This window comes from Heterocephalus glaber, unplaced genomic scaffold, assembly GCF_053883595.1.
Source record: "Heterocephalus glaber isolate CG9 unplaced genomic scaffold, H.glaber_assembly_v1.0 deba00001688, whole genome shotgun sequence".
In the NCBI taxonomy this organism is placed as follows: Eukaryota; Metazoa; Chordata; class Mammalia; order Rodentia; family Bathyergidae; genus Heterocephalus; species Heterocephalus glaber.
In genome coordinates, this window is record NW_028258413.1 from 835,130 (window position 1) to 849,918 (window position 14,789).

The following is a 14,789-nucleotide window of genomic DNA, read 5'->3' on the forward strand; positions in this document are numbered from 1 at the left end:
ACTGTACTGGGTAAGTGGGAGTCATCTTCACCTCCCATCAGAACCGGGACTATCTTCAGGGGAAGGGCAGCTGGAACCTGCAATACAACTCTGCAGAGTTCAACCCTACAGGAGGACAGGGAGCTCAACTTGGGACTTGCAGCCAGAAATCTGCCTGAATCTCATGGGTCTGCAACTAGCTTGCTGAGACCCATTGACTTATATCTGCACACTGCTACCCATGTTGTCTATTGTGACAGCAGAGACATACCCTGAAAGAGGCCCTTCATTTTCATTGTTATTTTTTATTCCCCAAATTAGTATTATTAGTTTGCCTTTTTTCTCTTTTCTTTTCTTTTGCTCCTCTTATCTTTAATTTTTTCCCCTACTCTTTGCAAATATTTGTTTTTCTCTCCTTTTTTTTCTTTTCTTTTCTTCTTTCTTTTCTCTTTCCTTTCTCTCTCTCTTACACTCACTCTCTTGCTCTCCCACATGGTTCATCTTCCCTTTTTGTCCCTGTTTTGGTCCTCATTCAGAGTTCTTCTTTATTTTCCTATTATTCTCTTTTTCCTTCTCACCTGTGTCCTCTGGCCACACTGCTAACCTTCCCCTATCCTTCTTCCCATCTCTCCCTCCCTCCCCAACCCCTTTTAACTCCCCATCCCAAAGGGTAAACTTGTTATATTGAAGGGTTTATTCACTATATGTTGGGTTGGTCCTCGATCTTGATTTAATTCACACAGCTAAAGGTGATAGATTAATAACTACCACAAAATGTCATTTTCGAAGATGTACTTGATGCAGTGGTGTTGCTGATTGTATCACTTGGGCTAAGGTGTTGGTATTGATCTAGTCAATGAACCTTTCTAGTATAAGGAAAATGAAATAGCCTTAGAGTCATTAGAGACTCAAAACTTGAAGACCAGCTATATCTGGAAGACACCTCTGAGAAGCAATCATTCCGTAAGGGTTCTATTTACAAGCAACAAAGATAACTACAATAAGCAATTTCAAACTATCAACCCAGGAGTTAAACCAAGGACAGTACCAAAAACAAAAATGAGAAGACATTTTAGCAAGGCACAAACTCAGACTTCCACCCCACCAAGGGTAAATCCTGGGGGAAATGAGATGGAAAAGTCCCATAACCAACCCCCTGGATACCCTGAACTGACAGCACAGGAAGTAACAAAACAGATGAATGAGGCTCTAGAAAAATTCAAAGCAGAAATAATCTCCCAGCTATCTACAGAGATGGAGAGCAGAGTGAAAGACATGATTAGAGGATCTAGAACAGAAACAGATAAAAAAATAGATAAGGTCAAAAACATGCTGGAAGCCATGAATACCCAGCATAAGAAAGAAATGGAAACCATGATCGCCCAACATAAAAAAGAGATGGAATCCGTGAAACAGATTCAAACAGATATTAAGGAGATCAAAAACTCCGTTGAAAGTATCTACAGTAGATTAAGGGTATTTGAAGATAGAATATCAGATATAGAAGACAGGATCACGATTAGAGAACATGAAAATAGAGATTTCTTAAAAATAGTAAGGGACCGCAAGAAATCAATCCAACAACTGCTAGACGATGCAAAGAAGAATAACATAAGACTGATAGGAGTCCATAAAAAAACAGGAGAAAGCACAATTGACATAAAAAAAAAACTGTTCACAGAAGTAATAGTGGGAAACTTCCCAGACAGAGGTAGAGAATTGGACATACAGATAAGTGAGGCATATAGAATTCCAACTAGCCATGATCAAAAAAATCTACATCTAGACATATAATAGTCAAGATCCCAGAAACCCAACAGAAGAACAAAATCCTACAGGCAGTTAGAGAAAAGAAACAAATCACCTACAGAGGAAAGCCCATCAGAATCACAGCAGACTTCTCAACACAAACCCTCAAATCAAGGAGAGCCTGGAGTGAAGTATTTCAAGCCCTAAAAGAAAATAACTTCCAACCTAGACTGTTGTATCCTGCAAAATTATCTTTCAAAATCGATGGGGAAATTAGATACTTCCATGACAAAGAACACCTGAGAAATTTCATCAACACCAAACCAGCACTACAAGCAATTCTAAACAATATCCTAGAAAAAAGCAATGAAGGTCACAACTCCATGAGGCCCAACAGAGGGAAGCCACCAGGCAAGGTAAGACACTAAAGGGAAAGGGGGAAAACATAAGAAATAAAAGAGCAAACAAAAGTAAAACATCATGGCAAGGATAAACCAATATCTATCAATTATAACCATCAATGTTAATGGCCTCAATTCACCAATCAAAAGAAACAGACTGGCAGAATGGATTAAAAAGGAAAATGCAATAATATGCTGTATACAAGAAACACACCTAACTCAAAAAGAAACTCATAGACTGAAAGTAAAAGGATGGAAAACAGTTCTCCACACCACAGGAACCCAGAAGAAAGCAGGGGTAGCAATCTTATTTGCAGACAAAGTAGATTTCAAACCAAAACTAATTAAGAGAGACAAAGATGGTCACTACATCCTTGTGAAGGGAACAATCCAAGAGGAAGAGATGACAATCCTAAATATATATGCACCAAATACGAATGCCCCCAACTATACAAAACAAATATTAATAGACATGAAAAACCAAATAAACACTAACCCGATTGTAGTGGGGGACCTCAATACCCCACTATCACAAATAGATCATCTAGACAAAAAGTTAACAAGGAAATTCTAGAACTGAACCAAGCTATTGAACAAATGGACTTAATAGATGTTTACAGAGTGTTCCACCTGAACAAAATCGGAATACACATTCTTTTCAGCTGCACATGGGTCATTCTCCAGAATAGACCATGCTAGCCCATAGGACATGTTTAAGTAAATGTAAAAGAATTGAAGTTACCCCCTGTATATTATCAGGCCATAGTGCAATAAAATTGGAGATCAATAACATAAGAAACCACAAAACCCTAACAAATACATGGAAACTGAATAACACCCTCTTGAACAACCAATGGGTCACAGAAGTAATTAAAGAAGAAATTAAACAGTTTCTGCAAGTAAATGAAAATGCCAGTACAACATACAGGAATCTATGGGACACAATGAAAGCAGTTCTACGCAAGAAATTCTTGCAGTGAATGCCCATATTAGGAAAACAGAGAAAACTCAGATAAAAAACCTAATCCAGAACCTCAAGCTCCTAGAAAAAGAAGAGCATAACGAATCCAAAGCTCGTACAAGAGAGGAAATTATAAAGATCAGGGCAGAAATCAACGCAATGGAGACTAAGAGTACAATACAAAAAATCAGTGAATCAAAGAGTTGGTTTTTTGAAAGAATAAATAAAATCGATAAACCTTTAGCCAACCTTATCAAAAAAGGAAAGAAAAGTCTCAAATCCATGCAATTAAGAATGAAAAAGGTGAAGTCACACAGATCCAACAGAAATCCAGAGGATCATCAATACCTACTTTGAGAACCTCTACTCCAATGAAATGGAAAACACAGAAGAAATGGGCAGACTCCTAGATACATATGAATTGCCAAAGTTAAATCAAGAAGATATAGAAATTCTAAACACCCCAATTACAATGAGTGAAATTGAAAATGTAATGAAATATTTACCAACAAAGAAAAGCCCAGGTCCAGATGGCTTCACTGCTGAATTTTACAAGACATTTAAAAAAGAACTAATGCCATTACTCTTTAAACTCATCAAAGAAATTGAAAGGGAAGCAATACTTCCAAATTCATTCCTGGAAGCAAGTGTTACTTTGATTCTAAAACCAGGGAAAGACCCAACCCAAAAAGAGAACTACAGGCCAATCTCCCTAATGAACATAGATGCAAAAATCCTCCACAAGATACTGGCAAACAGAATATAGAGGGTCATCAAGAAGATCGTACACTCTGATCAAGTCAGATTTATCCCAGGGATGCAAGGATGGTTCAACATTCATAAATCAATAAATGTAATACACCATATTAACAGAGCCAAGGACAAAAACTATATGATCATCTCAATAGATGCAGAAAAAGCATTTGACAAAATCCAGTATCCATTCATGATAAAAACCCTACAGAAAATTGGAATACAAGGTCTTTATCTCAACCTGATTAAGGCTATCTATGAAAAACCAACAGCCAACATCATACTAAATGGTCAAAAACTGAAAACTTTCATGCTAAAATCAGGAACAAGACAAGGATGCCCACTATCACCACTCCTGTTCAATACAGTTTTGGAAACATTAGCCACAGCAATTAGAAAAGAGAAAGAAATAAAAGGAATAAAGATAGGAAAAGAAGAAGTTAAATAGTCATTATTTGCTGACAATATTATACTTTACATAGAGGACCCAAAAAACTCCACCAAAAGACTTCTAGACTTAATTGCCAGACTCAGTAGAGTAGCTGGATACAAGGTCAACACTCAAAAAGCAATAGCCTTCTTGTACACAAATAACAGACTCACTGAGAGAGAAATTAGGGAAACAATTCCTTTTACAATAACATCCAAAAAAATGAAATATCTAGGAATCAATCTAATAAAGGAAGCAAAAGACCTCTACACTGAAAACTACAGAACTCTGAAAAAAGAGATCGAAGAGGATACAAGAAAATGGAAAGACATCCCTTGTTCTTGGGTAGGAAGAACCAATATAGTGAAAATGGCCATACTTTCAAAACTACTATATAGATTCAATGCAATGCCAATTGAAATTCCAACAATATACTTCACAGAACTAGAGAAAACAATCCAAAAATTCATCTGGAACCATAAGAGACCTAGAATAGGTAAAGCAATTCTAAGCAACAGAGACATGGCTGGGGGTATCACAATCCCCATCTTGAAACTATACTACAAAGCTACTGTGATAAAAACAGCATGGTACTGGCAAAAGAACACACCTGAGGATCAGTGGAATAGATTAGAAGATGCAGAAGCAACTCCAGACATACTCAGCCACCTCATCTTTGACAAAGGAGCCAACCATCATCATTGGAGGAAAGATAGCCTATTTAATAAATGGTGTTGGAAAAACTGGATTTCAACCTGCCAAAGATTAAAACTAGACCCATACCTATCACCATACACTAAACTAAGATTGAAGTGGTTTAAAGATCTAAATATTAAAACAGAAACACTAAACTTGCTGAAAGATAAGTTAGGTAGAACTCTTGAAGACATTGGCATAGGAAAAGACTTCATGAACAAAACCTCAGTAACACAGGAACTAGCACAAAGAATCAACAACTGGGATCTCATCTTATTAAAAAGCTTCTGGACTGCAAAAGAAACTACCAACAGAGCTAACAGACAACCTACAATATGGGAAAAAATTTTTAGCAGCTGTAACTCAGACAAAGGACTACTATCTAGAATATATAAAGAATTGAAAAAAATCAGAACCCCCAAATTCAAAGACCCAATTCAAAAATGGGCATCTGAAATGAACAGACATTTCTCAGACAAAGAAGTAAAAGCAGCAAACAAATATATGAAAAAATGTTCAACATCACTGGTCATTCGAGAGATGCAGATGAAAACAAACCTGAGATTCCACCTCACCCCAGAAAGAATGGCTGCTATTAAGAAATCAACCAACAACAAATGCTGGTGGGGTTATGGGGAGAAAGGAACCCTTCTCCATTGTTGGTGGGAGTGCAGACTGGTGCAACCACTGTGGAAGTCAGTATGGAGATACCTCAAAGAACTAGGACTAGAGGTCCCATTTTACCCAGCTATCCCCCTGCTGGGTATCTTTCCAAAAGAATTAAAAGAATCATACCACAGTGATGTATGTGCACCCATGTTCATCGTGGCACAGTTTGTAATAGCTAAAGATTGGAAACAGCCCATGTGCCCATCAACTGGAAACTGGATAAAGGAAATGTGGTTTTTAAATAAAATGGAGTACTACTCAGCCATAAAGAACGAAAAACTATAGTCATTTATAGCTAAATAGATGCATATTGAGGCCATCCTCTTAAGTGAAATAAATAGGACACATGCGTGTAAATACCGAATAGTTTCTCTAGTGTGAGAAACTGAGAGTGTAAACAAGGATTAAAATATTTAAAATGAATAATTGATAATTTGAAATAGGAAAAAAGGTCCAAAGACGAGGAGTGAAGGGAGGGGAAGGGGAAAGGAAAAGAGGGAAAGGAAAAACTATGAGAAAAGAAAAAACAATGGAAATGAAATCTATGTAAATAGGGAAGGGTGGAGGGGGTGAAGGGCGCACAGGGAATGGGGAAAAAATAAGAACCAAGATACATCACGTACAGGTACAAACACCCCATGATAAATGTAAACGAATTGTATACCTAAAATGTACCAATAAAAGAACCAAAAAAAAAAAAGAGTAGCTACTGAAGCTTTGATATTTTAAGTATCAGGGATATAAAAGTCAGCACAGATGGGGCCCCTATCTTCACGGAGCTTGGAGTCAGTGGAGGAGAGAGGGAGAAGACAGGCTCCACAAATGGATGTGCCCCGGACTTGGAGAAGTTCTGTGGAGGGGGTGCTTCTCAGGAGGGCATGGAGTAGGGGAGCTCAGTGTAGGCGAGAGACCAGGGAAGGCTTCCCTGGAGACCTCAGCTGACATGTGAGAGACATGCAGAAATTAATCAGACAAGGAGAGGACTGAGCAGTGCCTTGGGGAGCAGCCATGAGCATGAAGACGCAGGCAGGAGGGAGGGGGCAGGTCGGGCAGCCTGGCTGCTGCTGGGGGCGACTGTGAGCCTCATCAGAGAGCTAGGTGTCCCTGGGCTCACTGGGGGACACAAGTGGGTGACTGCACAGGTCACTCTGGGCATGGGGAGAGGACGCAGAGGGCTGTGCTGGGTGGGTGGGTGTGGGAGATGCCTCAGAAAGCAGCGGCAGGAGCTCAGGGCAGAGACGCCTGCAGCCTGGACAGGGACAGTGCTGCGGGCTGAGCCTAGAGCTCACGCACTGCAAACTTAATGTCCAGTGCCAAGGTGTCTCCTAAGCAGCGATTAGGGCACGACGAGGACTTTGGCCCCTCGAATGGTTAAGGTCGTGGTGGGAGGAGCTTTGTTATGATCTTGATCTTGCCTTCCCGGCCTCCACAGCCAAGAGCCCCCTCAAGCTCTGTTCGTTTTAGGTGACTCTTCCTCAGGTGTTCTGTTGCAGCAGAGAGGGACAGATTGAGGCAGGGGCTGCTGGTGGAGGTAGAGAACTGGAGAGATTCTTAGAAAGCAAAGCCAGAGCCAGCTGGGTTGGGTGATGGGGTGGACATGGCAGGCAACAGAGAGGAGGGTGGCAGACGGGCCCCAAGGCTCCCAGTTTGTGCTGGTAGATGGCCAGCTCTGCCACTCAGTGGCCCTGGGAAGAGGACCACATTGGGGAGGTGGGTGGAGATGGCCCTGAGGTTGGGGGTCTGCGAAACACCCAAGAGTTGGAATCAGGATGGCGAAACTGGCCCTCCTCCTGCGCCTCAGCCTGAGCAAGGGCACCACTGCCCTCCTGACCGAAGCTGGGAACCTGCCCTCGGCGTCCACTGCACACCCAGCGGTCACCACATGCCGCTCACTCTGCCTCTGACAAGGAGCTCACCTGCCCCCTGCACTTCCAAGTGCACTGCAGTATATTTCCTTTTGTTTGCAGTGGCGGCAGCCGGAACTGGAGCCTCACACGTGCCAGGCAAGCTCCGTACCACGAAGGTGTCCTCTCCTAACTCCCCATTCCCTCAGTGTCCTGGCCTCTAGAGAATCCACTCAAAATATTTCACAATTTTTGCACCTTTTCTCCAGTCACTTGGCTGGAGTAGGATCTTTTCTGATCCCACAGTTTAGTTTTCAGTTCATGGAGAGGAGGAGAGGTTGTGAATCAGCCAGGGAAAGTGTCAGGGCCTTTGGAGTCACATCAACTGAGGGAGCCCAGCATTTTAGAGCCAGCACAACCCTGAAAGACTTCCCTGAGTGCAAGGGACAGAGAGATCCCTACAGAGAGAGAGTCAAGTTATGACCTTGAGCAAATTATCTAATTTCTCTGAGCATTAACTTTCTTAACTATGAAAAGAATAATTACACCATAAGAGTTGTGAAAATTGCTGGATAGGCAGAAGCAATACAGTCAAAGTGGCCACACTTCCAAAATTGATATACAGATTTAATTCAGTCCCAATAAAAGCTCCAACAGTATTCTTCACAGAACCGAAGAAAACAATCCTAAAATTCATATAGAGCCAGAAGAGGCCCAGAATAGCAAAAGCAATCCTGGGTTACAAAAGCAAAGCAGGAGGCATCACAACCTTGAAATTATGTTACAAAGCTACTGTGTTAAAAGTGGCCTGGTACTGGCACAAAAACAGACATGAGGATCAATGGAACAGAAGATAGGACTCAGAAACAACTCCAAGTACATTCAACTATTCGATCTTCGACAAAGGGGCCAGAAACACACACTGGAGGAGAGACAGCCTCTTTTATAAACAGTGCTGGGAAACTGGCTGTCCAGATGCAGGAGACTGACTGAATCTAGACCCATATCTCTCACCATGTTCTAAAAGGTGTCAAAGAACTAAATGTTAAACCAGAAAGAAACACTTAACCTGCTGGAAGACAACACAGGTAAAACTCCTAAAGTCCTTGGCATAGGCAAGGACTTGTTGATCAGAACCCCCAGCTGCACAAGACATAATTCCAAGAATCAACAAAAGGTGTTACAGCAAATTAAAAAACTTCGGCACAACAAAAAAACAACCACCAGGATGAAAAGATAACTTACAGAATTTTGCCAGTGATTCCCCAGTCAGAGGACTAATATCTACAACATACAAAGAACTAAAAAAAAGACCCCCCAATCAAAGATGCAATCAAAAAGTGGGCAAGCAAAATAAATAGACACTTCATGGATGAAGTGCAAATGGCTATTAAATTCATGAAGAAATGTTTGACATTGCTGGCCATTTGAGGAATGCAAATTCAAACAACACTGAGATTTCACCTTACTGCAGAAAGAATGCCCATCATCAAGAAATCGAATAATAACAAATGCTGGAGAGACTGCCGGGTAAAAAAGAACACTTCTCCATTGTTAGAACCCTTCTCCTTTGTTGGAACCCTTCTCCAACCACTACGTATTCAGTATGGAGATTCCTCAAAAAACAAAAACTAGCAATTCCATACAACCCACCTATTCCCTTTCTAGGTATCTTCTCAAAATAATTAAAGACATCATATTACTGTGTTCCATGCACACCCATGTTTATAGCAGCACAATTCATAATAGCTAACTCTTGGAAGCAGCCTACATGTCTATCAACAGATGAGTGGATAAAGAAACTGGCATTTACACACATGGAGCACTACTCTACCATGAAGGATACACCTGAGTCATTTGTAGGAGAATGGATGCACCTTGATGCCACAATGTTAAGTGAAATAAATCAGACACATGAGCTTAAATATCATACAAGAAACCCAGAGCAAAAATAAAGAGCAAAATAACAGATAGGTAAGAGGAAGTAGGGAGACAGGTCTTTCTTGGAGGGATAAGATGGAGGGAGGGAGGGGAGGGAGGGGATGGGAAAGGAAGTGAGAGTGATGTGTACATGTGCAGTCCCACAGGGGGTGCAGATACTGCACTGCAAATGTGCTAATAAAATGCAGTGTAAAAAAAGAGCTGTGAAGATGGGCAGAGCACACATTGAGCACCCGTCAGGTATCAGCCAGTGAACCGAAGGAAGGAATGGCCTGAAGAGCAGGTGTTGGCCAGGGCTGCCTCTTCCTCCTGACAGGGTGCGTTCAGCAAGGTGACCCCGTGGATGGACGGATACACAGCGACACTCTTTATACTGACGAAACAGCTTCAGTCACAAAAGTCCCAAAGAGGAAAAACCTACTTGAGAAAATCATTTGTGGAAGAAGTTGGCTTCACTTGTGCCTTCTCTGTGTGGAAGCTGAACATCTTCCAAGCAGGAGCGGCTGCGGTGGGGAGTCACGTCCCACCCTCAGAGCTCTGCCTCTTGCACTCCCTGCACCCAGCTGTCTTTTCTTGACTTGACCTTTCCCCTTCTGATAAACTCATACTTTGGTTTCTTCTGCTGGAGACCCTTCTCTACCCTGTCAGCCCCCAGGTTAGTGAAACTAGACCCTAAAACCGTCTTCTACAGTTTTGCAGTGACTGTCATATTTGTGATTCTTGTACCTTTAATATCTGTGTGTGTGTGTGTGTGTGTGTGTGTGTGAGAGAGAGAGAGAGAGAGAGAGAGAGAGAGAGAGAGAGAGACAGAGAGAGAGAGATTGGGGATTGTTGAATTCAGGGCCTTCGCTCTGAAACAAGGTCTCATGGAGTTGCCCAGGCTGGGCTTGCAGTTCCAGTCCTCCTGCCTCAGCTTCCCAACGTGCTGGGGTTACGAGTTTGTCCCAGCGTGCCCAGCCCCTTGAATATATTTAGTTCAAAAATAAAGATATTAAGTTAAAAGAACCCAGAGTAGTTGAAGAAACAGCTTACAAAAAAAAAAAAAAGAAACTATTTGGAAGCTAAACGTAAAATAGATTCATCCCTAAAGTTATTTTTTTCATCTAAGATAGCAGAAGAAAAGAAAGGTCTAATTTTTCCTAGTATCTCTCCAAATCACTCTTAGGACAGTTCTTTTCAACATTTGTCACACAGAGCTGACCAGAAGTAGAAAAGGAAATGATAAAACATCTCCCTCGGAGCCTGCTTCCGGCGCCTCAGACTGCCTTTGGAGCCAAGTCACAAACGTCAGCTCAGCGGCATCTCCACCTCGCTGAAGAAGCGCCACACGGGGCGGGGCCACGCTGGCCGGGGCTCCCTTGGGCCAGAGACTGGGGCCAGGCCCAGGCAGCCAGCACCCCGGGCCTGCCCAGGGAGCTCAGACTCGGAGTCTAGGGAGCAGTTCTGCCCGCGCTGCCACCCGCCAGCCCAAGCACCGCCTCTCTTCCTGGCCACATTTCCTCGGAATGTGTAGAAACAAGAGTGGAAGTTACTGAAGAAGCAGTTCCCCAAGGTGGCACCTCGTGGCGACAGTGCGGCCGGGCCTGCAGGTTGGTGCAGAGGCCCCCGCAGCCCAGCCCCTGCAGCCAGCCCGGCGCTGATGCCTTCCACCCTTTCTCAGAGAGCCATCAAAGGTCTGCGGACGATATTTCTAAGGGCCTCGCTGTTCCCTTTCACCGACTGAAGCGTCCTCCCCAGCGCTTGAAAAAAGTTGCTCTGGCTTTTCATCTCCCCTCTCAGAGTGTAAACATTGTTTTGCGTGAAAGGAGCTGAAAAAGCGCTTGCTTTCCCTTGAAATTTTATTTTTAAATAAGAGAGGGAGAAAATCCTTTTTGGGACTAATACTAATAATACGGGTCAAAGTGTCAGGCGATATACAATTAAATGGAAAACAAAAAAGGTCCCCCTCTTTTTCCCACAGCACAATAGCGCTGGAATATAAATTACCGATGAAGATGAAATAATACTTCAAAGCCTCCCGGGCGGGCAGTGTGGTGTTTACAAAGTATTTTCCAGGGCACGATGAGACATTAAAGATGATGGTAGCCGAGGAACCCAGGGGGCTGCTGAATAGGCCCAAACTAGCATGAGGTAGGATTTTAGGTCCCTGTCGCCTGTGACCCCGAAATATGCTTTGTTTCACAAGGGCAGCTGCAGTTATCAACAGATGTTTCAGCAGTAAATAATTGGTATCATCTCGGAAAAGACCCATCTACCTGGGGCGAGGGCATAATACCCAAAACACTGCCCGGCTATTACAGCCACATTAATCTCCCATCTCCCGGCTTCCTCGGGGAGCGTCCTGCAGGTGTTTTTTCTGGGAGAGCGCGGACAAACTCTCTCAAGTCAGCCAGCTTTGTGTGGAGTGTAAAGGAGGTTGGCCCTGCCATAAATTTCTGTCTGTGGCCACACTGCAGAGGAGAAAGGACTGGGTGGAGGGGGAGCGCCGGCCAAGTGCGAGCAGAAGCATTTCCCCTGCATGCAGCCTGGGAGAGGAACGCGCCAAATGCCCCAGCCTCATGGCTCAGGGGCTGCGGGAAAGACTTGATTGTTCTTAAGTGGTTTTAGTTCTGGTGTGTCATTTGTGGAATTAACTGAAAGATGCAGTATGTGTATTCTAGGCGTGGTGCTCATTTAAAAAATGGACAGGACATTTTTTATGGGAAAGATTCGCTTCAAGGTTGAAAAAAAATCACAGAAACAGTAAACAAACTGCAGGAAAGCATAAGAACTGAAAAGACAAACGCAGGGCCCTTCAACTATTGTTTTGTGGAAGAATGGACTCACAATTCATCACTTACTAAACATGACCGTCCAGTTTCAGCAAACCCTCAGAATGAAGCTGGGACAAAAAACAAAAAGTCTAGAATCTGGTCAGGGTGCGTTTAACAAGCCAAGGGTTAAAAGCAGCGGGAGTTGGGGAGAGGCTGGCCCACGGGTGCTCTAGTTCTCCGTATTTACAAAACAGAGTGGGCCACCAACTCTGCACTGGGGTGGGCACCATAGGAAAGCATCCTAGAAGCCTTAGGAGGTGAGGTTGCTTAATTTATAGCTTGCTGGGGAGGCTAAGGAAAGCGAGCTCAGAGTTCAGAAAGCTCCCAGACAAAATCAATCACCTTAGGGACGAAGGCGGCCCATGGACTGGTCCTGAGCCCGTCACCTTCCTCATTCCCAGCGCCCATTTCCACACCACGAATCTGGCTGGGGCACGAGGCTAGCAGCGGGGCAGCTACCTCCTCGCTCACGCCCACTCCCATTCCTTTCCGCGGCTGGCCTCCCGCCCTCTGCCCTGGCGCCAGCCTGGTTCTGCCCTGGCCTCTGCTCCTGGCCCTGTCCTTCGGGAGCAGCGATTCGCGCACGTCTGCGGAATCTGCCTCTGCCGGTGCAGGCCCAGCCCCAGACATTTCACTGGATCGACCAGTGCAGGTAACTGGTCCAGGGCAGGAAAGTCTCACGGCAGGGGCCGCCGCTGCCGAGATGCGCCTTCCCCTGCACGGGTGCCCGGCCACAGTATGTACTTCGCAACTAACCAAAACCCAAGGAACTCGGTTCTTCTCACGAGCACCAAGGCTAAGCTCTGCCGGCCCTGAGGGCGCTCGGCAACAGCAGAGGAAGCTGAGTCACGGGACCCCGTCCTGCGTCTGCTCCCCATCCTGCGTCTGCTGGCCTTCTGCACCTTCATCTCACTGTGAAAGGGCGCGCTTGTCCCTGGGTGCTGTTTGGATAGTTAAATGACATAATGCAAAAGCAAACACTTCATCAACTCAATAGTGATACGCAAATTATAGTTATTATTTCTTTCTATTTCTTTTCTTGTGTTTTGCTTTTCTCTGGGTTTTTACTGTTAGTTGTTTTTTTTTTCTTTTGAGACAGGAGCAGATTGAGGCCTTGAGCTCACAACCCTCCTGCCTTAGCCTCCCAAGTGCTGGGTTAAAGCAGGCACCACCACACTCTATTTCTGCACTAATACCAGCCCAGGCCTCTGGCTCAGCATTGCTTCTTCCCAAGTATTTACTCCCTTTGGCCTGTAATTCCCAGTCCTCTTTTGTTTATTTTTTAGGGGATGAGAGAGATGGAGGTTTCACTGTTGCTATCAAGTCCCTAAGCTACTGTTGTGTGCCTAGAGACTAAGGGGTCTTTCCAAGCTTTGCTTCAACAGGCAAAGACAGAAGTCCATTTAACACATTAAAGCAAACATTTTAGGGTGCTGTCATTGTGTTCATGCCTCAGCTCCTGACAAACACATTTTTACATAAGAAAAATACACATAAGCCCAGTAGGCTTCCTTGGCAATGCTGAGCGAAGCGATGCTGCCACACCTCATGGTACTCCTGGCGACATCCCCTGAACTGGAGCCCCCATCCCAGCCTGCTTCCTCTGCTGAATTTTCCAGGCTGTCTCCTGCCCAGGGTGAGGCGCCCGTTAACTTAACCTCTGCTAAATGAGGAATGGGGCGGCCAGAGGCTTGGACTTGATGCTTCCCGAACAGCCTAACCACAAGGCATTGAGGGGCAGGATCCCGTGGCACCCAGGGAGGGGCAGACCCCACTTCAGGTTTGGACAACAAGCCGCACTGGTAAGCGTAGCGAACTGATTCCTTTAAGATACCCAACTTTCAGAAAGTGCCATTTCAAAACACGAATGCTACCAGGCCTGGTGGAGTCAAAGTGACTTCTTTGGCCCCCAGAGGGTACGTCAGGGTTCCAGGGAGATAGGCTCACGCTGGGCCCACCACGCACCCCTCTGTGGCTTCCCCGGGCCTGGCCTCCCAACACCAGACCAGACAGCCAGCGATCTCCCCCATTAGTCAGTGTGGCGGTGCTGCCCTTGCCGGGATGGGCCGCCCCGGGCTTCAGAGAAATTTAATCTAGGAGACCACTTAGGGGCTAAGCGCCTCCCTCGGGATGTCAGGGGACAAGGGGGCTCTTCCTACCAGCAGCTGCAGCAGCTCGGCGCCAATCATGTCCTGCAGGTTTGTTTTGTCCTCTGGACGCAGGGCTTGTTTGTACTGCCACTTTTCAGGCACGAAGGGCCACTTCATTTCCTTTGCCTCCTGGATCAGGGTCCTTACCTCTCTAGAGAGTAAAGCTGAAAAGGTCAGAGTTCAGGTAAGGAAATTGCAGTGGAAGAAAAGGCCGCTGAGCCCCCACATTATGACGAAGACCTCCACGCAAAAACACTTGTCCTCACCTCGGGCTGGCTGCCCTGAGCCGTTGGCTGTGACCCAGAGAATAATAGCAAGGGGCTATCTGTCAGGGGCGGCCCTGGTCTGCTCTGCCCTACAGGTAAATCGGGGTAGTCAGGCATTGAGAAAGGTTTTTAGCAGG

General features: G+C 44.7%; 1 pseudogene across 1 annotated transcript in view; it reads right to left on the reverse strand.

Annotated features, from left to right (window-relative positions):
• Positions 1-343: 343 nt before the first annotated feature.
• Positions 344-14,789, reverse strand: part of LOC147821892 (alpha-protein kinase 1-like) — a 68,849-nt pseudogene continuing 54,403 nt past the window's right edge. Inside the window, exon 3 of the transcript XR_015446375.1 lies at positions 344-14,550. The product of XR_015446375.1 is annotated as an alpha-protein kinase 1-like (transcript). The remainder of the gene's footprint in view (positions 14,551-14,789) is intronic.